Source organism: Aythya ferina (genome assembly GCF_964211825.1).
Source record: "Aythya ferina genome assembly, chromosome: 1".
Classification (NCBI taxonomy): Eukaryota; Metazoa; Chordata; class Aves; order Anseriformes; family Anatidae; genus Aythya; species Aythya ferina.
Window position 1 is genome coordinate 84,500,120 of NC_140296.1, and position 23,541 is coordinate 84,523,660.

A 23,541-nucleotide genomic window follows, 5' to 3' on the forward strand; every position below is an offset into this window, starting at 1 on the left:
TCCAACTCAATTTATTTTATGATTCATATTCATAATCATATTTTATGATTAGACCATAAGTCTAATTTACAAAACATTGCCCTATTTTCCAGATATACAGTGTGGAAATGATTTTTTTTAATTATTCTTTTTTTTTTTTTTTTTTTTTTTTTTTTTTTTTTCTGAAATACCTGGTTATAAAACAGCCCTTAAGTCTTCTTTATGCAGTTCCAGGGATGGAAAGAAAACCTTGAAATGTCTCTCATCTTTCATCTTTAATAGGAAGCCAGTTGTGAGCAACAATGAAGCAATGACAAAGGGGGAAGAAGTGAGAAAAGAAAAGAGACAAGAATGAAACAGAAAAAAAAAAGTGAAACACCTTCCCAAGATATGACAGTTTTTGAAGAAATTCCTCTGAATGGCATCATTTTCTCATATGAAGATCAAGGATATTTGTTAAAGAAAATGCAATAATTGTGAAAAACTGTCCTCTATGCATTATCTAAACCATTAGATCAATGCATGATCAAGTATGGAAAAAAAATTCAGAATAATTAAACTTGACATTCATTCACTATCCTTTTTTTTTTTTTTTTCCTTCCCTAGATAATTAGATAGATGTCAGATTTCAGATCTTCATATCCTTTTGTTTTTATTTTCTCCATAGGAAAATAAATTTTGACTTTCCTCTGTTCTTTCAAAGCATATTTAAGTTACTGTCTTTTCCCTTATTGATACACTGAATAAATAAATAAACAAATAAATAAAAATCAGAAAATAAAAAATCTGTGAGTATGAAAAGATTATTTTTCTCCATTGTTTATAAAATAGACTAGGACTTCTGAATTCACTGGCAAGCTCTTACCCTTGGGGACTCACAGACTATGTCGTGAGTGGGAATCAGTTATCTGAAGGCAGAATTCAAAGATTTTCATGGGGACAAGAGAAGATATAGTCTGTATTTCTTGTTACATTGTGTATTTTACCTGTCATTCCAACAGCAAACACCAGACTTAACAATGCAGCAGTTTTTTGAGCTGATCCAAACTTCCAACTAGTAGATTTTCTTTCCAGTTGACTTCTGATTAAACCTAGGAGTTATTCTCATTAAGAGAGTTAATTGATTGAAAGTAGATAATCTTTGTCATAGTCTCACACAAAACCTTTTTCTTCTTCTTCTTCTTCTTCTTCTTCTTCTTCTTCTTCTTCTTCTTCTTCTTCTTCTTCTTCTTCTTCTTCTTCTTCTTCTTCTTCTTCTTCTTCTTCTTCTTCTTCTTCTTCTTCTTCTTCTTCTTCTTCTTCTTCTTCTTCTTCTTTAATGTCTGAATAAATTACATGGTAATGACAGAATCAAAGAAGGAGCTGATAAGGTAAGGAAAATACATATGTCAAACTGCAAATTGAGACCAAGCTAAGAAAGTAAAAGGTGCTCTCTGTTGCAGGTGGGAGAAGTACATCAGCAATGCACTTTCAAAAAACAGATGAGACTGGCACTTGTGCCAAAGTATTCCTTCTCTGTCTCATTACCTTAGATCTGGTTTCCAACACTGCTGGCTCTAAGAAAAAGAAAATATACAAAATTACCATGCACATGCTGTACAGAATAAAACATCAAACCTCTACCCAAACAGAAACCTCATAAAGCACATACTATAGAGATACAAATTAGAGACACAAAAGACACTTGGCTGGTAAAAATAAATAAATAAATTTGAAAAAAAAAATTATCTTTGGGATTTTTAGCACTTGAGATTCCTATAGACTTTACTATTAAATGAGACTTTCCTATTTCACTTTTAATAAGCATTTCCATATTTACTGGAGGCAAAAAAATAGATGGTTAGTTAAACAAATAGCACAAAAATCTTCCTAAGTAAATAAGCTTTACTTTAGGACTGAAATTTTAGATCAGATATTTTATTGTTGCTTAATTAAAAGCAGTGTCAGCTACAAAGCTGTAATGCAGGTATGGTCTGCAATTAAGCATTTTCAGAGTCCTTTGTGTGAAAGTAAACAGGAACTTGATAAAAAAGGATAATCAAGAATCTATGAGGCCTCATCATTATTTCCTTTTGCCTTTTTTTGACTTCTACAGTTGCTAGAAGTTTTGTTAAGGAAGAGCAGGTAATTTGAAGTAAAATAAATGTTACCTAAATGAGAAAAAAAAGAAAAAAAAGTATTTCTTAAACTTTCCCTTCACAGACTATTTAGTCACCCAATCTGGCAGTGTCGAGAGTAACCTACTTAATATTCTGCCAGTAGGCAGTGTATTTCAGCCTTGTTTACCAAACTTCATTATTGGAAGTCAGTGCTTAAAAAGGTGCAGCAATATGTACTCATCTAATTCTCATTTTGTAGTCTTTGACCTTTTTATTGCCTTACTCAGTGCAGTAGAACCAATTGTTTGTTTTACATGGGTTTCCAAGTGTGCAAGATTTGCATTTTGCATTTCTCCTTGAATTGTGCATTTATACTCCCAGATTACTCTTCTTGATTGTGCAAAGAAAGATTAAAAATGATAATGCAAATGGCAACCTGTTTTATATGCCATTTGGGATTCCTATCACAACTGTATCTGTCTTTGTATATGTGTATGTGCATATGTGCGTATGTAAGTCCTGCCAACTAAGGTCAATTGATTAAATAAACAAATAACTGGACTTCCTGTTGCAGAAGGCAGTAGATGAACCTTGACTCTTTCTTTGCGTATTATTTACTATGCAAATAAAATAGCTACATCTGTCAACAATCTTCTCCTTCCATTCCTATCAAAAGAAAGTAAAATCCTAATGACAGAGCATGAAACATGAAATAGAACATATGCAGAACATCATATAAGCCACTCACTAGTTTTAAGTAAGATTCAAGTAAGATATAAGAAATATACTGTATAATGGACACTGGAGCGTGCAGGTGCTGAATTCATTTTAAGTATAATCTAATAATGATTAATTTATGATGACAGCTTATCACCTGAGATTTGTTATGCCTTAAAACCTCCTCAGATATGCCTGCAACAATCTCTGTTTTTGAAGGAAACAGACAAACCAATATGTTCAATTTTTCTGACTGTTAATTATTCCAAAAGGAAAATATTGATATTTTTAACAAAATTAACAGAAATAATTTAATCAATTGGTATTTGTCATATGTTTATTTTAATCCATCAGTGTTATGGATGGAAATGTCTTCTCAGGTTTTCAGAACTGATACACAACCTCCTCTTGTTGGGTAGGTTTAGGTCCAGTCTTCATCAGATCTGTGTCATATGAAAGGTAGACTTAAGACAGGGAGAATTTATTTACGGGTGTAAAAGAGCAGGGTGGGCGTACTCTACATCATTAATAAATTTGCTTGTTTATGGGTAGATAGATGAAGAATTGCTGCAGAACCTGGTGATTTGGAGAACCCATGTTACAGCATGAGATCTGGAGAAGGAATACTAACAGATGTCAACTGCATGAAGTTTAACAAGGCCAAGTGCCGGGTCCTGCACCTGGGGCGCAATAACCCCAAGCAGAGCTACAGGCTGGGAGATGAGTGGTTGGAGAGCTGCCAGGCAGAGAAGGACCTGGGAGTGATGGTTGATAGTCGGCTGAATATGAGTCAGCAGTGTGCTCAGGTGGCCAAGAAGGCCAATAGCATCCTGGCTTGCATAAGAAACAGTGTGACCAGCAGGGCTAGGGTGGTGATCATCCCCCTGTACTCGGCTCTGGTCATGCCACACCTCGAGTACTGTGTTCCGTTTTGGGCCCCTCGCTACAAGAAGGACATCGAGGTGCTTGAGAGAGTCCAGAGAAGGGCGACGAAGCTGGTGAGGGGCCTGAAGAACAAGTCCTATGAGGAGCGGCTGAGGGAGCTGGGCTTGTTCAGCCTGGAGAAAAGGAGGATCAGGGGTAACCTTATCGCTCTCTACAGGTACCTCAAAAGAGGCTGTAGTTAGGTGGGGGTTGGTCTGTTCTCCCATGTGCCTGGTGACAGGACGAGGGTGAATGGGCTAAAGTTGTGCCAGGGGAGTTTTAGGTTAGATGTTAGGAAGAACTTCTTTACCGAAAGGGTTGTTAGACACTGGAACAGGCTGCCCAGGGAAGTGGTGGAGTCACCATCTCTGGAAGTCTTTAAAAGACGTTTAGATGTAGAGCTTAGGGATATGGTTTAGTGGGGATTGTTAGCGTTAAGTCAGAGGTTGGACTCCATGATCTTGAGGTCTCTTCCAACCTAGAAATTCTGTGATTCTATGTCCCATTTTGAGAGATAATATCAGTATCAATGTTGTTTATGATTATGTAATTAAACTCCATATAATATAACCTTCAAGTAAAAGGGTTAAAGGGTTTAATCCCTGATTTTTTGCCCTCTTTCCATCTTCTTCTCTTCTTCTCTACACTGTTTTTTGTTTGTTTGTTTGTTTGTTTGTTTTTTTGTTTTCTGTTTGTGCTTTGCTTGGTAAAAAAAGATTGCTGCACTGAGCTATCACAGGTTGTGTGGAGCCCCTATCAGGTTCCTCCAGTCACAGCTAATGATGTAAACTCTGTGATGTGAGCCCTACCCACCTCACACATAAATAGTGAACTTTAGGTTTAGAAGTGCTTTAAAATTACTCCAGAAATTTCCAGAAGAAAGAAACTCTAGAGATGTGAAATAACATCCATGAGTTAATTATTCAAGGTATAAATTGGTGTAAATATTACATTTTTTGTCATAAATCTATCCTAAATCTAGCAAATTATTTTACTTATTAAGGAGTGCTAAACTCATACATATTTTTTTCCCATCTGGAAATTATCTGTTTCCTGAGATAGCCACAGAATTTTAGCTGAAAAAAATGTGTGCTTATGGATATACTGAAGTTAGAGTACAACATGAAAGAAGTAGCAGTTCCTCTGTATTTGAAGTTTCTGAATAGAGGTCAAGCCACTACAATCTACACTTGGGCTTCTCTTAGTCTCTTCTCAGAAATAGAAAATAATGCTATTGTCTTTTTCTGAATATTCACTAGCAGAGGGACTGAAACCCTGTCATCACTGGAGTTAGTAACAACATCAGCAGACAGTGGTATTTCTATGTTTTTAGGTTCTCTTCTGGGAGAAGTGGGGAGCAAAGCATGTTATCTTACCAGGTATTAGATAATCTGAAATTATGTCCTTTTTGATTGTCTCCAAGAGCCGTTCCACTTTCTATAAAATTATTTAAGTGTTAATAGTGGCTTCTTGGGAAGTGCAGCATCTGGCTATAACATCTGTTCAGAAATGTAATTTATTGGTACAAGTGGAAATATGTCAAGAGAAAACATGGAATTAGCTTATCATTTAGTGATTATAGCTTGGTGAGTCCCTAGAAATTAAGAAATGGTGGTTTCAAATTTCCTCAGGGAGAGGAATAAATTGAATGTGCTCTTTCTATCCTGACAGGATGCCCAACCTCTCTGTTACTCAACCATAAATGCTACCACCTGCAGCAGTTTTGTGAAACCAGTCCTTCATTTTCTTCACCTTTTCTATCTACTCCAAAATGGAATATTTATTTTTGGCTGAGAAAAAAGCAATTTCATCCAAGTTCTCACTTTGGCAAGAAAAAAAGCAAAACATTTATGTGTTTATCCATTTATTTATTTATTTATTTTTCTAACTGAGGTTCAGTACTAGGGGAAGGGGCAGTGTCAGTTTGTATGTTCCCAGTCTAATTATCTTGAAGGGCATTTTTCTCACCTTACATAGCCAGGAAAATTATTTCTATTCTATTCTATTCTATTCTATTCTATTCTATTCTATTCTATTCTATTCTATTCTATTCTATTCTATTCTATTCTATTCTAAAGGATGAAACTGACACACTAAGTGCTTTTTGGGTAAGTAGAGTTCTATTACTTCCTTGCAAGCAGTACTATTTAAATCCTTTTATACAATATACCTGAAATCCTTACAGTGCTTTGCAGGGCGCTTTCACTAAGTCATAAACACACAGGAAAAAAAGAAAAGCATCAGTAACAGACTAAGGCAGCAGTAATGAACTGTGGAGTCAAACTGCTGATAACAACAGGAACTTAATATTAGCCATTAACCTCTACAACATACCTGCATTCAACTTGGAACCAGCTCTCAGAAAATGTTACCTTACCTATTGGTATGCAATCCATCAGAAATATTCATTTCTGAAGCTCTTGCAATTACAAATTCTATGCATGGCTATGATTGTAAAAAACAAAGAACTGAAGTAGTTGTGAAGCTTGAAATTTATGGATCCTCAAAAGTCTTCAAACTTTTTTTTTTTTTTTTTTTTTTTTTAATTCTTTTTATTTTTTTATTTTTTCCTGGAATTGCTTGTGACTTCTGTGGAGATATGTGATTTCTCCTGCAGAGAATGCAGGTTATCTTCAATAAAAGATGGATTTCTAGACTGCAGGAGGCAGGGTAGTACATGGCTTCTCCAAGCAAATTCTTGCAGTTAACTGTAACTAAATTTAAACTGGTTATGTGCAAGTACAAACTCTCCACACTTTAAGGAAAACACATTCTGGGGGATAGTGGAAAAAAGAAAGGAAGAGCGACTAAAATTTTCTCTCAGTATCACCTTCTAAGCAAAGGGTCAAATTTTGAAAAGATCCTGTTTCCAACTTCTGTAATTGCTTGAGCTTCCATAACCAGAGGTGACAGGTTTGTCAGAAAGAGGTGATATATTTCATTAAACAGAGTTTGCCTTCTTCCATGTTTATCAGACAAGATTCCGAGAACACAGAATGCAGTTTGTCTAATATAGCAACAATAAAAAGCAAAAATAATGTTGCTTCCTACCAAACATTGCCTTGAATTTGTCTTCAATTCTATGGATACAAATACCATTATCTCTATGAAAATAATGTCTAAGGGGATTTTTTTTTTCTTTCCTTCCAGTTTTGAAGTTTCTCATTGTTCTAATCCATTGCCATGAGCACATTTAACTCTTTGCTCTTTTCCTATCCTTATTGTTCAGTGTTTCCTCATTCCCTAATCTCAATTCTTCTGAAAATTTTTCTTGAATATATGCATGGAATTATCTGTTTTATCAAGTGCAATATTCAAAAGGTCCTTTAGTTCCTTCCATTCCTAAATTTTACATTTTACATGCAGAACTGGAGTATTTTATGGGATGATCTTCCATGAATTCTGTGAGTATCTGAAAACCTTTCTTCATTTCATTAATGATCTTTGAGAAGGTTTCACATTATTTTATAACACGTTCATAACTTTGCCATGTCTTATCACTGCTCTCAGTTCCACCCATGTGTCTTATTTTTTCTTTTGTCTAAGAGTTTATTACACTGTGTTTCTCATTGGGTCTGAGACTTCTGGGATGTCTCTTTTCAGCGGAGATCTTTTTATATTTATTGACTAAATCCTTAAGTTCACATGTTTGTTGTTTTCAGAGAAGTGGGATTCAATACCAGCGCTACTGAAATGCAACTATGGAAATAGGAGTAGAAGTATCGTATGATAAGGCAAAGATAATTTTTTACTACTATAAGTATGTTAATGTTACCATATGCTAACATACCAATATCACTATTTACTACCACAAAAGCATTTTTAATCATGAAATGCAAACAAACACCCTGAAACCCCAAAGCTATTCCCTTATTTTTTCATTCATATTTTTTCAGTGGTAATGTAAGCATGCTCCTAGCCTGTCACTTTAGGAAGGTCTTTCCAAAACAGATCACAATAAGGAAAATTAATGATAACCCTTCAACAAGACCAAATTTGTCTAGATTCTATTTGTTCTTCTCCAGTTAGCTTCTCTCCTTGAAGTGTGTGGTGGAGACAAAGGTTTTGCCTCAGGTGGTTTTAGTATACCAACATATATTTATTGAAAGTTGAAGAAGTAACACAAGACTAAAATTTATAGGACTTAGACACTGTTTCATGTTCTGATACACCTGACTCTGGAAAGTCACAATCTCTTTGAGACACATCCTTCAAATTGTGAGGTGTTATTGTCTTAAAAGGATATTCGATTTAATATTAATTTAATTTATTCCATTCAATACATGTATATTTACAAAATTGCTAACATCTAGTGCCTTCATTTCACAATTTCAATATATTAACAGAGAAAAAAAATACTGATACATTATTTCTGAATAATGATAAAGAGATATTTTCAAATCCAGAGTTTAATTCTAATCCAGTTCTACTTTAATTCAACTGTCCTAAAAATGGAAACAAGATTTAAACCAATAACATATTTTGGAATCTTTTTACATAGCATCATCTCACCTTCTTCATCCTTATAAATTATTGTATTTTTCACACTTCCCTTGAAAATAAATTGGGCATTATAAACTAAATTAAACACTAACATGTTAGGACTTCTAAAATACCAGGAACCAAAGAGCTGTAGCTTTTTTAAAATGTCCAATATTTAAAGTATTATGATAAACTAAAAGAGCTTGTACCATTATGAAGGCGATGCATAACATGTTTTTAGCACAATTTTACTGTTGGGTATAAAGTTTGATGTAAAATGTTCAGTTTCTTTAAATACAGTGAAAAAGCAGTATAATTCTCATGAGTAAGAAGTAAACCAACATAAAACATGATTAAAAATAATGAAAATCTATTAGGTAGCATGTTTACAGTATGTTGAAATCAAAATGACAAACAAAAAAACACTTCAACTTCTACATGATAAATTTATGCTCTTTTGCCACGATAATACATATGTTTTCAGATCTCCAGAAAATGTTATAAAGATATAAAGTTAATGATAAAATCATACCACTTTCCATTTTGGCACCATAATCTGCACTAGAAGGTCTATTACTAGAACTTTTTAAAGAAATAAAATGTTGCATGCCATTTTGTTGGGATTTAAAAAGGGCAATTAAATTCCTTACAACAATCATGCATCTTTTCATGCTCAGAAATATGTATTGTAAACACATTCATGCAGGAGGAAAACCTGCATAAAAAGATAATAAATAATAATAATAAAAACAGAGGAAATGTATGAAGTTTGCTTTCACGTCTCATAAATTCTCAAAGAAGGTAACAGGCAGAGGGTTTAGCAGCAGGTACACTCTTTTTTGCTGCTTTTTCATGGAGTCATGGTATCATTCAAGTTGGAGAAGATCTCTAACATCATCTAGTCCAATCTTTTATTTTCACTCAATTAGGTGAAATATCTGTTTTTCACACAATACTACCTCTTCCATTTATGGATTTTTTTTCATTAACAATCCTTTCCAGAAGCTAATAATAATAATAAAAAGTCATGATAGAAGCCAAGAAACTGCTTAGAATGTATAAGCAGTATTTTTTACACAGGCCAAAACTGCATCCCAATTAATTGTTATTATTTTCACTTGATTAAAAGACCTTTAGATGCAATTCTTTTGCAAGACTGATGATGAAGATTATTCACATGGACAGATCGCTGCCATTGGGGTGAGGCACAGTGACAAGGGAGGTCACTTTAACGAATCTAAGCTGTCATGGTTTTCTAAACCCCAAATCAATACTGTTAAAAATAGAAACCTTGCTTGCTCTCTCTCTGTCTCCATACTTCCTACATTTTCAAAAAATAATTTGTTTTGTTTTCACCCTCCTTTTACTGAAGACCCTTCTCTGTACCTCTGCATCTTTACCTCTTCAGGTTGCTTTTATTTTCTCCTTCCTTTTATCACTGTCTCTCTTTTTGATCTCTCTCTTTATGCTTCTATTTCATAAAGTACAATGACTGTAAACTCTTCCTGAAAGTCTCTACTACCATTCAGCAGATGGCACTGTTTCGTCTAACTAACTGGCAAGATAATTAACTTAAAAACCCTTCTTAAACAATAAAATATGGATTCCTTTTCAACTGCGTTTACATCTTATACACAAAAACAGACACAAAAAATACAGAAAAATATTAGAAAAATATTTTAAAAATATGAATGTGATGAAAATATATCATTACATGCAAAGCTCATTTAAAAAGCCTCTGGAATCATTTAATGAGTTGCCACTCTTAGTTTCCTAACAAACTACCAAAATATTTTTGGGATGATTTTATAACATTGACATAGTAGCACTGCCCTGCCAGACATGCAGCTCGTTTTGATTTTGTTGGTATGGTCACTCATACACATCTGCAAAAGAACATCTGCAAAGGACTGCTGTCAGCAAGACTGCGCTCCTCCCCCACCATAGGAGTCATCTACTCCATCCAGCACGTGGAGGTGGAGCCTGCCAGGGTCTGCACTGCAGGTTCCTGCAGATGCGCAGGGAATCCAGTGGAGAACAAGCAATTGCTTTGCCAATGCTGTCGGAAAAAAAAAAAAAAAACCACCACAAAACAAACAAACAAACAAACAAACAAAAAAAAACCACATGCAACTCTGTCAGCTTCAATTACAAGCAGAAGATGAATCACATCTCTTAACTTTGTCCCCAGTAGCACTCCAGGTGCTGGAAGGCAGCCATGTGAGTAGGAATTCCTCCAGGCTGCTGCCAGCCCCACTGTTTTCTAATCAGATCCATTCTGAGGATCCTTGAGGTGGAAAACCATCTTCTATAAGTTTTCTCAAGCTGATCCATGTGCTTCCACTTGCAGGTTGCTCCCATGACTTTTCTGTTACGGCTATTTTAAATCTAGTGCATTCTATAGCCTTACAGCTTCATTTGCCTTTCAGCAGCTCTAAGGAGAAAGACCTGTAAATGTTGGTTGATGAAAATCTCAACATGAATTGGCAATGTGTGCTTGCAGCCCAGAAAGCCATCCGCATCCTGGGCTGCATCAAAAGAAGCATGGCCAGCAGGTCAAGGGAAGTGATTCTTCCCTCTATTCCACTCTTGTGAGAACCCACCAGGACTAACGTTTTCGGTTCTGGGTCCCCTAATATAAGAAGGACATGGACCTAATAGAAGGAGTCCAGAGGAGGGCCATGAATATGATCAGAGGGCTGGAGCACCTCTCCTATGAAGACAGACTGAGGGAGTTAGGGTTGATCAGGTTGATCAGGCTTATCTAGCCTGGCCTTGAACACTTCCAGGAATGGGGTATCCACAGCTTCTCTGGGCAACCTTTTTCAGTGCCTCACCATGCTCAGAGTAAATAATTTATTACAAATATCAAATCTAAACCCACCCTTTCTTAGTTTAAAGCCATTACTCCTTGTCCTATCATTACCTACCTGAGTAAATAGCCCTCCAATTTTTTTAGCCTAGATATAAGACCCCTTTAAGTACTGAAATGCCATAATGAAGTCACCCAGGAGCCTTCTCTTCAGTAGGCTATAGAACCATTCACCACTGCTCTCTGGGTGCAGCCATCAAGACAATTCCTTATCCACCAGCTGGTCCACCCTTCAAAGGCATATCTTTCCAATTTAGAGATTAGGAACATACAGAACTGTGTCAAAGGCCTTGCAGAAGACCAAGTAGATGACATTGGTCAGTCTTCCCTTGTTGACCGATGCAGTTACTCCATCACAGAAGGCCACCAGATGGGACAGGCATGATTTGCCCTTGTTGAAGCCACACTGGCTGATCTGGATCATCTCCTTGTCCTGCATGTGCCTTAACATTGTCTCCAGGAGGAACTGTTCCATGATCTTTCCAGGCACAGTGGTGAGGCTCACTGGTCTGTAGTTCCCTAGGTCTTCCTTTCTACCCTCTTTAAAAATGAAAGTGATGTTTCCCTTTTTCCAGTCACCAGGAACGTCGCTTGACTGCCATAATTTTTCAAGTATGGTGGAGAGAGCCTTGGCAACTGTATCAGCTAATTCCCTCAGGACCCTGGGATGCATGTCATCAGGGCCCATTGATGTCATCAGGGCCCACTACATTAGACATGTAATTAAGTTGTGTCAGAAGGTACCAGACTTGCTCTTTACTTACAGTGGGAGGGACTCCACTCCCTTATCCCCTGTCTAGAGTTTTGGGGACTTGAGAGTTGTGTGAAGCCTGACCACTAATGAAGACCGAGGCAAAGAAGTTGTTAAGTGCCTGTGCCTTCTCCTCATCTGTCATTACCTGGAGTCAAGCAAAAGAAGCAGGGGGGCTGCACAGATGAACCAAAAGCCTCTGACTAGACTCAAATGTAAAAAAAAAAAAGAAAAAAAAGAATCATATAAGAAGTAGAAACAGGGTGTTATGACTTTCCTTTGCTCCAACCATCACATTCAAACTCATCACAGTTCTTGAAACATCATCCGTCTTTTCACACTTGCCATTTTATTTACCTTTTTTTTTTTTTTTTTTTTTCTTTTTATCTCTTCTCTGATTTTCCATTCATCTCAGTGTTGTCTTTTTCTTTTTCACTGGACTATCAAACCATTTTCTCACTTATATAAGTCATAGTCCATCACTTCACAGACATTCACATAATTAAGCTCAATGAAGTTGTCAGTTTTTGTACACTATTTGTCTATGATTCATAGACAGAGAATGGAGGTACAGAAGCATACTCTTTTCTAATATTTCACTTTTATTTATGTAAAGCTTACTGTTATTTCCATGCTATTTCCTCCATCAACCTTACATAGACAGTCTCAGCTTATCATGCTTCCTGGTGCATGTCAATGTCCCAACCCCTGTCAGTGTTATTCCATTACCTATTTACCATTCAGTGAACATGACTCAAAGTGTTTCATCTTTCTTTCACATTTCTTGAAGTTCCCCTAAAAAAATCTTATACTTCTTCATATTTTTGTCTGATTGCTTAATATTTAGATAATCTTTACAACTTCTTTAACATCAGATCTCAATTTCTGACTCATTCATTCATTCATTCATCCTAGATATGGTTCTACAAATATTGTTAGCATAAGTAGCTCATCATAAGATCCTTTTATCAAGACTTAATTCTAGTTTCTCCAAACATTATGTTTCAATTACTTTCCAGTCTTGCTAAAGGGAGAGAGTGAATGTTGAAGAGCTTCCAAGTGGATAAAACTGGGGAGAGGGTGCTAAATAGAAATGAATCAGGGAGCAGATGGTGTGGATGTATAAGTGTTATGGAAAATATTTAAATTTTGATAAATATACAAGTACTAGGAGATCAGAAATTATTTTAATTCTGTTAATATTTTTATTTAAACTTCAGATTTTTCCTGGTAACATGATAATATGAACATCATGTTTTCATAAAACTGTCATGTAATGACATTAACAAATAAGAGCACCATGTTACAGATGAAGCTGTTTTCCAAATAACAACAATCAGTGCCCACTAGAATAGTTTTATTGTATTTAAGCATTATCTAAGCATGAATTATGTTAGTCTCCAATTATTTCCATTGCTTAAGCAATTCTATGCTTCTTAGAAGAATTTTAGTTTTCTGGGTTAAAATCAACAAAAACAATTTTGGCAGTGAAAGACAAACGAGATTACTACAAAATAAAGATAATCTAACTTGCTGGTTGAAAATAAATAAATAAATAAATCAGAACTGACTGTCCCCTTATTCAACCAGCCATGTAGACAAGGAACCTGTGAATGGAAAACCATTGGCTTGGGTTGGCAGGGACTTTAAAGATCATCTAACCCCAACCCCTCTGCCATGCCACCTACTAGATCTAATTGTTGCCCAGGGCCTTGTCTAACCTGATCTTGAACACCTCCAGGGATGAGGCATCCACAGCCTCTCCGGGTAACCTGTTCCAGTGCCTCACCACCCTCTGAGTGAAGAATTTTCTCCTAACCGCTAATCTAAATCTCCCCTCTTTTAGTTTAAAACCATTTCTCCTTGTCATGTCATTATCTGATTGAGCAAAAAGTCGTTCTCTATCTTTTTTATAATCCTTTCAAGTACTGAAAAGCTACAATGAAGTCACCCCAGGATCCTTCTCTTCTGTAGGTTGAACAGCCCCAGCTCTCCCAACCTTTCTTCACAAGAGAGATGCTCCAGCCCTCTGATCATCTTTTTAGTTCTCCTCTGGACCCGCTTGAACAGGTCCACATCTTTCTTGTGCTGGGGGCCCCAGACCTGGACACAATACTTGAGTTGGGGCCTCAAAAAGATAGAGTAGAGGCGGACAATCACCTCTCTCGACCTGCTGGCCACTCCTCTGTTGATGCAGCCCAGGTTGCAGTTGACCTTCTTGGCTGCAAGCACACACTGCTGGCTCATGTTGAGCTTTTCATCCACCAGAACCCTTAAGTCCTTCTCTGCAGGGTGGCTCTCAATGAGTTCTTCTCCCAGTCTGTACACCTGTCTGGGGTTGCCCTGTCCCAGGTGCAGCACCTTGCACTTGGCTTTGTTGAACCTCATTAGGTTCACGTGGGCCCACTTCTCCATCTTGTCCAGGTCCCATTGGATGGCATCTGTTCCTTCTCTTGTATCAACTGCACCACTCATGTTGGTGTCATCTGCAAACTTGCTGGGGGTTGACTCGATCCCACTGTCGATGTCATTGATAAAGATATTAAACAGTAGCAGTCACAGGACAGAATCCTGAGGGACACCACTTGTCACTACTATTGTACTACTAAAATGTGACTACTATTTTTTTGAAGCAGCCAGAAAAACATGCATCAATAACCCCAAGTACTGTTTCCTGCTACTGCTCCTTTGTGACATGAAATTTCACATAATTGTTAAATACTTAACATTCCAAATACATTTTAACAATAATGAGAAATATCTAGTACTGATGTCTATTCTGTGCTTAATCATCTACAATTGAATAAGGATGTTAGTTAATAAGTTTTTGACCAAATAATTAATTTAAACTGTATGATTTTCACATTTTTTGTATTATCTTTTCTTTTTATTTTTTCTGTAAAATACTCTTATGGTAAAACTGTTTTTCTGAAAAAAATTGATTTTAACATTAAGAAAAAAGGGCTAAAAGCCCAATATTTTTGGAAGCATTCGTCTGTAAATCTGTATGTGAAAAATACATTTTGACTGACTATTTTACTCTTCCTGTTTTCTTTCCACCACTCAAAGCTGACCTTTTTTTTTTTTTTTAATTACAAGTAAATTTCTAATTTAATGTTCTCCTTTGACTCAGACACTCCAGGATTCTATTCTGGACCAGACAAGAACAAAATCTGCTCCAGGAAGAGGTATTATTTTTACCCATTTTCTTACCCTTTCTCTTCATCTCATCATTCATGGGAAGAAAAATCCTCTTTACATTAGTAGAATTTAAAATTTGTATCACAAGTAACAAACCCTCCTTAAAATATAGAAAGTCCTCTGAAGTATCTGAATCTTTTTGGAATACCCTCAGAATTCTATATGTTCCTTCATTCTGCATTCTCTCTGCTATAATGGTGCAGAAACTGATACAGTTGTGAGACAGGTTGATATTTTAATAATTTTTGGTGGTTGCAAATAACAATTTTAAAATTTTCCTTTAACATATTCAGAGAGAAGTAATTGACACCCATCCTTGTCTGCTAAAATACTGCTATTGTTTACAAGGAAATTGAGCTATTTTTAAATAATGCTTTTTTTTTTTTTTTTTTTTTTTTTTTTTTTTTTTCATAGTATTAAATATTACATTCTGAAACATCTTTCTTCTCTTTTTGGATGGAGGATATTAAATGAAATTATGAATTAATGCCCAATGTTAAACTACATAACTAAACAAGTTGTGCCTGTTAAATCTTGACAGCAACACCTGGAATAAATATTTTCTAAAAGTGGTTTTTTTTTTTTTTTTTTTTTTTTTTTTTTCCCTTATCAAAGATGGAGCACTGGTTTTAGGCTAGCATACTTCTAGGAAAAGGAAGAACCTGTTTAAAGATTACAAAATTTTATTTTTCTTTAAAAGATTATAGGATTATAGTAAATTATCAGAGTTTCTTCTGTGAAAACATATGGCTAAAGCATACACTATGGAATGCTGTATTTCAGAAGCACTGAACACTATCAGCAGTTTTATGTTAATTCAACAAACTAATTCCAATATTACAGTGAATTTTTAATTAGATGCATGGATAGCAACTCATTTACTGTTGTTATAAAATTACTTTCTAGCTATAATAATGCATTTAGGAAAAGGTGCACTTTAATTAGTTCAGATATGCTAAAATGAAAGTAAGGGATGACACCGATTTGGACATAAGCAGTTAAGTGCACCTCAAATAGGAGGACTGCTATTTATCCAGATGATCAAATACAAAAATTAAAAGCTTTTCCAGGTCTATTTATAACTGACTTTGGAATCTAGTTCTAAAAATTCTGAAGGAAACATACTGTAAGGAATCTGTTACAGTAATTATAATGGTATCAGTTAAATCATTACAGCACTGAATAATAACTACACAGAGTTTTGTATCAAAGCAAAGTACATGCTTATAGCTATCAACTGTATTTTATAATGAGCTATCTTAATGGTAGCATGGGAAATTGAAATTGATCCAATTTTCTCTTTGGTTTAACTTTCTGCAGAGAGATTGTTAATTGCAATTTCAGATGAAAAAGTAAAGTGCCCTGGATGCCAGAGGAGATTTATGGCAGGTTGACCAGAACCTTCAGGGAGATTTGGAAGATTTTAGTGGTATTTTGTTATATTTACAGTGCCAGTAGGATTTTATGCAATGCTGATGAATTGCTTTGGTGTGTTAGGAGTAGTAAGCTTGCAACATGCTCATACAATCTGCGGGAAAGAAGTACAGGAGCTTTTCTGAAGCTGATGTAAAACTGTGTGGTGACCCAACACAGTCAAGGATTTTGGATGTGTTCAGGACAAGTTGGTATTAGGAGTTCTTGGATAGCTCTCACAACAAAGTTTAAAGCTATAATTCAAATGGGTAATAGTTTACCAAGATGTGTTCTCTGTTTTTAAGCCTGGCAATTATGCTGGACATTTTTAATCTCCCAAGGTAATCTAGCACTCTTGCCTTTTTATCTATTCCTGTTTTTCATTTATTTTTACTTTTTAACTTTCTAAAGAGCTGATTTCAAAGCACTGTTAGGCCTCTGCTGGTTTTCCAAGACTTTGAGTACTTACTTGATAAACACATCTCCAGAAACACGTAATAGTTGAGACACTTCTGCAGAGATTCATAACAGAACACAGGTGTGGTATTGTTTTGTTTTAAAAATTGGCAACAAGAAGCATGCAGCAGTTGATACAACAAAGGTATAGAACTGTTTCTATGCCTAAATTCTATATACTACAGAATTATATATACTCTCTTGCCTCGGGAATATTTAAATATTTCTTGATGTGGTCAAAGTTTTCTTCATGCCCATGATGGTTTGATGGTTTGCCCTAGTTTCTCTAGTCTCTAATGACATCAATTAGCAATATCCCCTTTCTTTCTTTCTTTCTTTTTTTTTTTTTTTTTTTTTTTTTTCCCTCTCTCATTTGTGTGTACATATAAATACATACATACAAAATGTTTTCATTTCAGGATATGCATTGGTCTGAAACAGGTCAATTTTAAAGACACATCAAAACAATGACATCGATTGAGGCAGAGAAAGCAGCTTGAAGATTGGGGATTCTCAGAATCTGTAAAAGCAGAATGATGAATAAATGAATTTTGTGTTATTCCTAAAAACTGTGAATGAATGCATCAACAAATAAAACTTCAACAGAGAAATATAATTTACCTTCCCAGTTCACAGTTGTATTAATTGAAAAATCATGTAAATAGTAACAGGAATAAGCAGTTTCAAATTACATTATTAACTTAGAGATAGAACCACGAGTACACATCTAACAGTTTTAATAGATGTCATTAAGATTACAGGAAAAACAAACAAACAAAAAACCTTGAAGTCCAAAACGCATGGTTGAATACATAAGTCATCACTTTCGTCTTAGACTAAATGCTGTCTGTCAGTTTGTAAAAACATTCACCTTCTATCTTTTTTACTTTCTCCTACTCAAAAAGATGTTGACTGTGAGAAATAAAAGCAAAATATTGTAACATTATTCAGTTTATAGAAGACCAGTTCTGTTGACTTTGGGACACTCCACTAGGTTTGTTTCTTCTCACAGGCTTTTCCTAAGGAAAAACATGAACTTTTGAGAGAAGTTTTATGCAGCTGGTAGCTATGTCAAGAAGAGTTCAAGCTTCAGGAAAAGCCAGCATGTTGGCTGCCAAAGCTAATTATTACTGCTTTATTGAATGTGCATATCTCTGGAACAGTGAATACATGTATTTTTTAATAAGTTTAAAAAATTGAAGTGGCAGAAAGATTATGATGTATCTCTTGATATGTATTTCAGTTTCAACTTTGCTTAATGACTATGCTTTATGCTTATAAAAATGAGATTTTATTTTATTTATTTTTTAATTATTAAACCATTTGGATTAGAGTTATACTCTTTAGAAATATAATGTTCACATTAATATAAAGTTATTAAAATATCAAGTGAATATCGGATTATTTCCTATCAGAATTTTAGTTACTATTTTTGTAACACCTTGAGATCATAACAAATTTAAAGTTAGTTTTTTTTTGTTATTGTTGTTGTTGTTGTTTTTCTTATATGTAGTATCATTTTGAACTTGTCCCACAAATAAGTTTTCATTACCGTAGTTCCTTCTAGCAGAAGCTTAATTTATTTATGTTGCAAGAAGGTCACTGCAATGTCAAAATCCCAAACAGAGTGAGTGAATGAGAGAGACACAGAGAGCAAGAGAGCACCCAGGAGGGAAGGGGGGGAGAGAAGAGTGAACCAGCCAGCCAGATTCACAGAATTTTTCATAGTGACTTGATGAAAAGCAAATTGAAAGCAATAGGTATTTTAGCTTCACCAAACCTGAACTCTAATGTAAACTTAGTTACCAGTGACCTCATGATCTCATACACTGTTATGCTTTTTGATAAACATGTCTGACTGGCACACATTCCACTTGTAACATTATTCTCCACTGATCTATTTATTTATTTATTTATTTATTTATTTTGTAGGTTTTGAGATTGTGAAAATCATTTGTTTGGATATCTTCTAATGTGAGAGCCTCACAGAGCTCAGGGCATGTTCTCGATGGAACTAAGCTTTTCCACTTGTTTTTTTTTTTTTTTTTTTTTTTTGGCTAGATATAAGTATACTGGATTTAGAGCAGCAAGCTACCCCAGCTTTAGATGGTGAAAATAAGGTATATATTTAATCCACTGACAGGTCAAAGCTTTAGTTCCAAAAATAAGATTTACATTTTGGCCTCACTCAGTCTGTATCTTTGCAGCAGGCATGCAATACACTTTTGTGAATAGAAAGGAAACTTTCAGACATTATTTTATTCAACTCCTGTACTCTTTCTAATAATGGTTCAGGTATAAGCTTAAAATTCATGGGTTAGAGCTTTCATTGAAGATTTATTACGATCACTATCCATAGTTGCTTCTGTGTTAGTATGGATGTTTTCCTCACACACTTTGTAAACTATACATTTTAGTTTGTTTCAGTAGAACTGGAAGGCAGTAGAGGGGTGGAAGGTTTGGGGATGGCTGAACTATTTTGTTGGAATGGAGGAACCCTAGTAACACAGAAAGTCAAACTCTTTATAAGGCATTTAAACAAACATTTCTGTTCCACTGCCTTTAAGCTACCACAGGAGTAGAAACATTACTAATTATACTGAGCCAATGAATTTCAGGGAAGGAAGCAAGAGAGTCGGTTTAAGAATTGTGTGAGGTGAAATTAAAATTATTAATCTATGGAAAAGCTTTATTTAAAGAATATAAAAACAAATATTAAGATTACAGTGAATTTTTATTTGTATTGTGCAACATGAGCTACCCCTCCTTTTTCTTTTCTTAAATGATCTTCTTGGAGGAACAATTTGGATTGTTTTGTACTCTAGATAAGAGAAAAGCTAATTTAAAAAACATTTCAGACCAACATAAATACAAGAGAAAAACAGGCATCGCTCCGGAAATACAATCCAGGAAACTCTTAGTGCTATGGGAGTAGCTGAAGCACAACCTTCTCGAACAGTTTGGTCTTTCCCTCTTATCTCTGAATGCAGAAGGACCCCATCGCTTTGAGAAAAAATGCAGAAAAGGGAAAAAAAATCTTAACTAAGTTTTACAAATCCGTTTACATAGTTCTTAAATTCATAGATATCATGAAAATATGAGTTGAAGATTACTACTACCAGTGACCTGAAACTACTGAAAAGTTAGGCTTCTATATTTTTATTTATGTACCTTTTCAGGATTAGTTTAAAATTATGTTGTATTATTATCCTGCTGTCATGACAGACCCCACGAAATTCACACAGAACAAGCAGTCTCACATTTTACCAGAGACAGAAATTATATGATGACACGTGTTTGGCTTTCGCAACATAAGTTTACATTCAAACCAGAAGGAGGGAGAGGAACATAAAAACAAAACAAAACAAAACAACCAAAACCAACCAACCAACCAACCAACCAGAAACAAAACCAACCAACCAAACAAAAACAACAACAACAAAAAGTCAAAATACCAAACAAAACTAGTTTCCTAGAGTCGGTGTTTGTATTCACCCTGTTTTTTCTTGGTACACTTGTAGCTGTTTCCTAGACCAAATGCTCTGTTACCAAGCAACTCATGTATGCTTACCTCTTTCACATCACTCACACACAGCAGACTTTCCAGTCATTAACCTGCAATCTTCCCTCTTTCTGCAAAACCTGCCTCACTTAGAGACATTACATGCTTACAGTAATCTTGTGCACTTTTAGTAGCACGTCTTTCAAAAAGTAATCCATTTAAGACTAGTTAGTTTTTTTAGCCTATACTTCTTTTAATTATGTTTTTCATCTACTACACCCAAGAACGCATTCCTGCCAGAGGTACTAGTCACAAGGTTATCTTAATTATGTTAATCACTCTCTCTAGATTAATACAATTAGCTATAATTAGCTGATCCCTTTTCTCCTATATTTTTTTCCCCCCGGGAGATTAGGAGTTATTAAACTAGATGAATACCCAATCCCTCTTATGTGATTGTCTCCCAGGAAGAGCCCTAGGGCAGATGCCTTGCCTGGGCTCTTGCCTGACCTAGCCTGAATGAGCAGTAAAAGTACCTCGAAGAGGCTTTGACTGAAAATTTGTGTTCCATTACAATCACCTTACTTGGTGGACAGATGTCATGGCATGGTGATCTGCTTAATCACTGAAAAATATTTTAAGTCTGCTATGGATTTTCCTGGAGTACTAAACTGGACTTTAACACTATTTCAATGGCATGTACTATAGGTACAAGTGCAAAGATGTTTCCTTTCCTGTTTTTTACCTGGGATGAAACTACCCATTACATACATGGAGCTGACTGTCTACCACCCAGTATGCAATATAGTGATGTTCAGTTAGATGAGTCACAATATTGCAATAATTTACAGTAAATTAGTTGTAAAGGAATCATATCCATCTGGTGTTATTATTCAGCCACCATTTTGCACTGCAGCTGCTGTTGACCACATTGCTAAAACAATCTTCACAGATAGAGGTTCTAAATGTTTTGCACAGATTTTTTATTTTTATTTTTTAATACCGAATATATGTGTAAGATCCACAGAGGATGAAAGTGTATTTATAAAATATATATTGAAAATGTAATTTGGCTACTCTGGATGATCTGGAAACCTACGATGCAACGGCACAGTAATGCTGTCTGAAAGCCTGTCAGAACAAAGAAAACAGGTGAGAGTTTCTCAAAAGCATGCTTATCACCACCAGAGATACCTGCAAGATACAGACAAAAAGAAGAAACTCAGTGAAAATACTATTAAAAAGGTAAATTTGAAACACAGAGTAGAAAATACATATGTCAGGAGCAACACTCAATTAGCAGGGATAACACTAGATGATAGAATAACCTGTTCACTAAGCTCCTAAGGCTGGTACCAATACCATTCTTAAATTCCTGTGACATTTTTAGACTCACTGCAAGTGCATTTAGACTCTGTGCATGTACAAATTATCAGAGTACATATAATGATAGAGTGTCAGATCTGAAAGTATACATCTGCTTACCTCATCCTGAGTCATAGCATCTGCATACTTATCATTCCAAATTTTTTCACTGTTGCGACTGTAAGTTTAGGCTGCTGACAGTGAAAATTGTAAATGGTCATGCTCCAGGGACAGAAAACCTACTTATATAGCTCAGCCTCAGGGAGGAATTTCAAATTGAAATCAGAAACTGATTTGAATACCTACTGCCATAATTCATTTGTGTATTTAATGTCAAGAAAGCTGACTGTGCCCACTGGGAATGTGACTGCAGGGAAAAGTAATGGTTTCAGATCCATAGTATGCATGTTCCAAAGCATCTGTGTTCCAAATTTAAATGCTTTGCCTCATGGAAAGCTGCATTGTAGAGGGGAGGAGGAATGAGAACTCAGCAAAAGACAGAAAAGATGAACAGATCATACACCCCACTGTAGGGGTGAGTCAAGCAAGCAATCTCAAAACTTTTGAGATTGCCCATAGATGAACTAAAAATCTGGAACACATGCTAAATTCATGTATGTAATACATGCATGTTAGTGTTTGTGTGTTGTTATACTCAAAATGTTCTTTCTTGGCAAGGAGGAAACAAATGTTATATATAAAGCCAATAATTTATTGTTAATATAAACAATGCCTTAGCAGTTTAACCGAAGTATAATTACTAGTCCAGATCTATTTCTTATAGAAAAAGAAATAATTGTTTTATGCAGAGAAAAATCTCAGTAGTAATACTGTTAAAATTGTTACACACACACAGTTTCTAATCTTTTCCTGGCATGATGCTCAGCCTTTCACTGTTCCTCTGTATCCTAAAGTTGGTGGTTTCACTCTGGTGGTGGTAGTAGGGTGTCATAGGGAATCGCTGGCACCTGTAGTCTTTTGGTAAGAAGAATTTGATATTCATCTTGATGGTTTCTTCTCACACTAAGGATCCATGTGGAGTCACATTTATATATTTGCTAATACACTTTTACACCTCTTTCTTTCTTCATTGTCTGTATTAACCATACTACATTCAGATTCATTATAATACAGTGCATTTTACATATGTTGGATATTTCTTTATACTCTTTTTTGCCCTGAAAAATTTCATCCTGACTCTTTTGTCTTTTTTTTTTTTCCTTTTTTTTTTTTTTCTTTTTTTTTTTTTCTTTTTTTTTTTTTTTCTTTCTGTCTTTGTTTCTTTAACTGACCATTGGCAAGTTTACATCTGTAATCCTTCTATTGCCCCATGCTTGTACCCCTCTATGTCACATCCTGGGCCTCTGTTTCTTAAGACTCTGCAGTTTTAACTGGTCTTTATATAAACATATATATGTATATATACATATGTGTGTTTGTATATATATATATGTATATATTTAGTACATATTTTTGAAAAACTTGTTATACTACCTGTATAAACTTATAGCTGAGTTATAGCTGTACCGTAGAGTGCTAAGCAGAAGTATAACTAGCCATAGCCCCTTTTTGCAAGGAGACAGGGCTGGGGGCAGGTCAATAAAAGTTCATAGGTCTGACAAGCCTTAGCCCTGAGACCACACAAACTTGGTGCAAAGCCTGTGATCACTTACTAGCAAAGGTAATGCCATATCACATGGTTAAAGTCTTACAGTGTGATACAAAGACGTCCATTGTTTCTTTTATACTATGTATGTAGATGTAGGTAGGCATTTGTGTA

At 35.3% G+C, this 23,541-nt stretch overlaps 1 long non-coding RNA gene across 1 annotated transcript in view; it reads left to right on the forward strand.

The window, feature by feature from the left end:
* Nucleotides 1-568, forward strand: part of LOC311430348 — a 29,094-nt gene extending 28,526 nt beyond the window's left edge. The window contains exon 4 of the long non-coding RNA XR_014688717.1: nt 262-568. This is a non-coding gene — a long non-coding RNA (uncharacterized lncRNA). The remainder of the gene's footprint in view (nt 1-261) is intronic.
* Nucleotides 569-23,541: the final 22,973 nt, after the last annotated feature.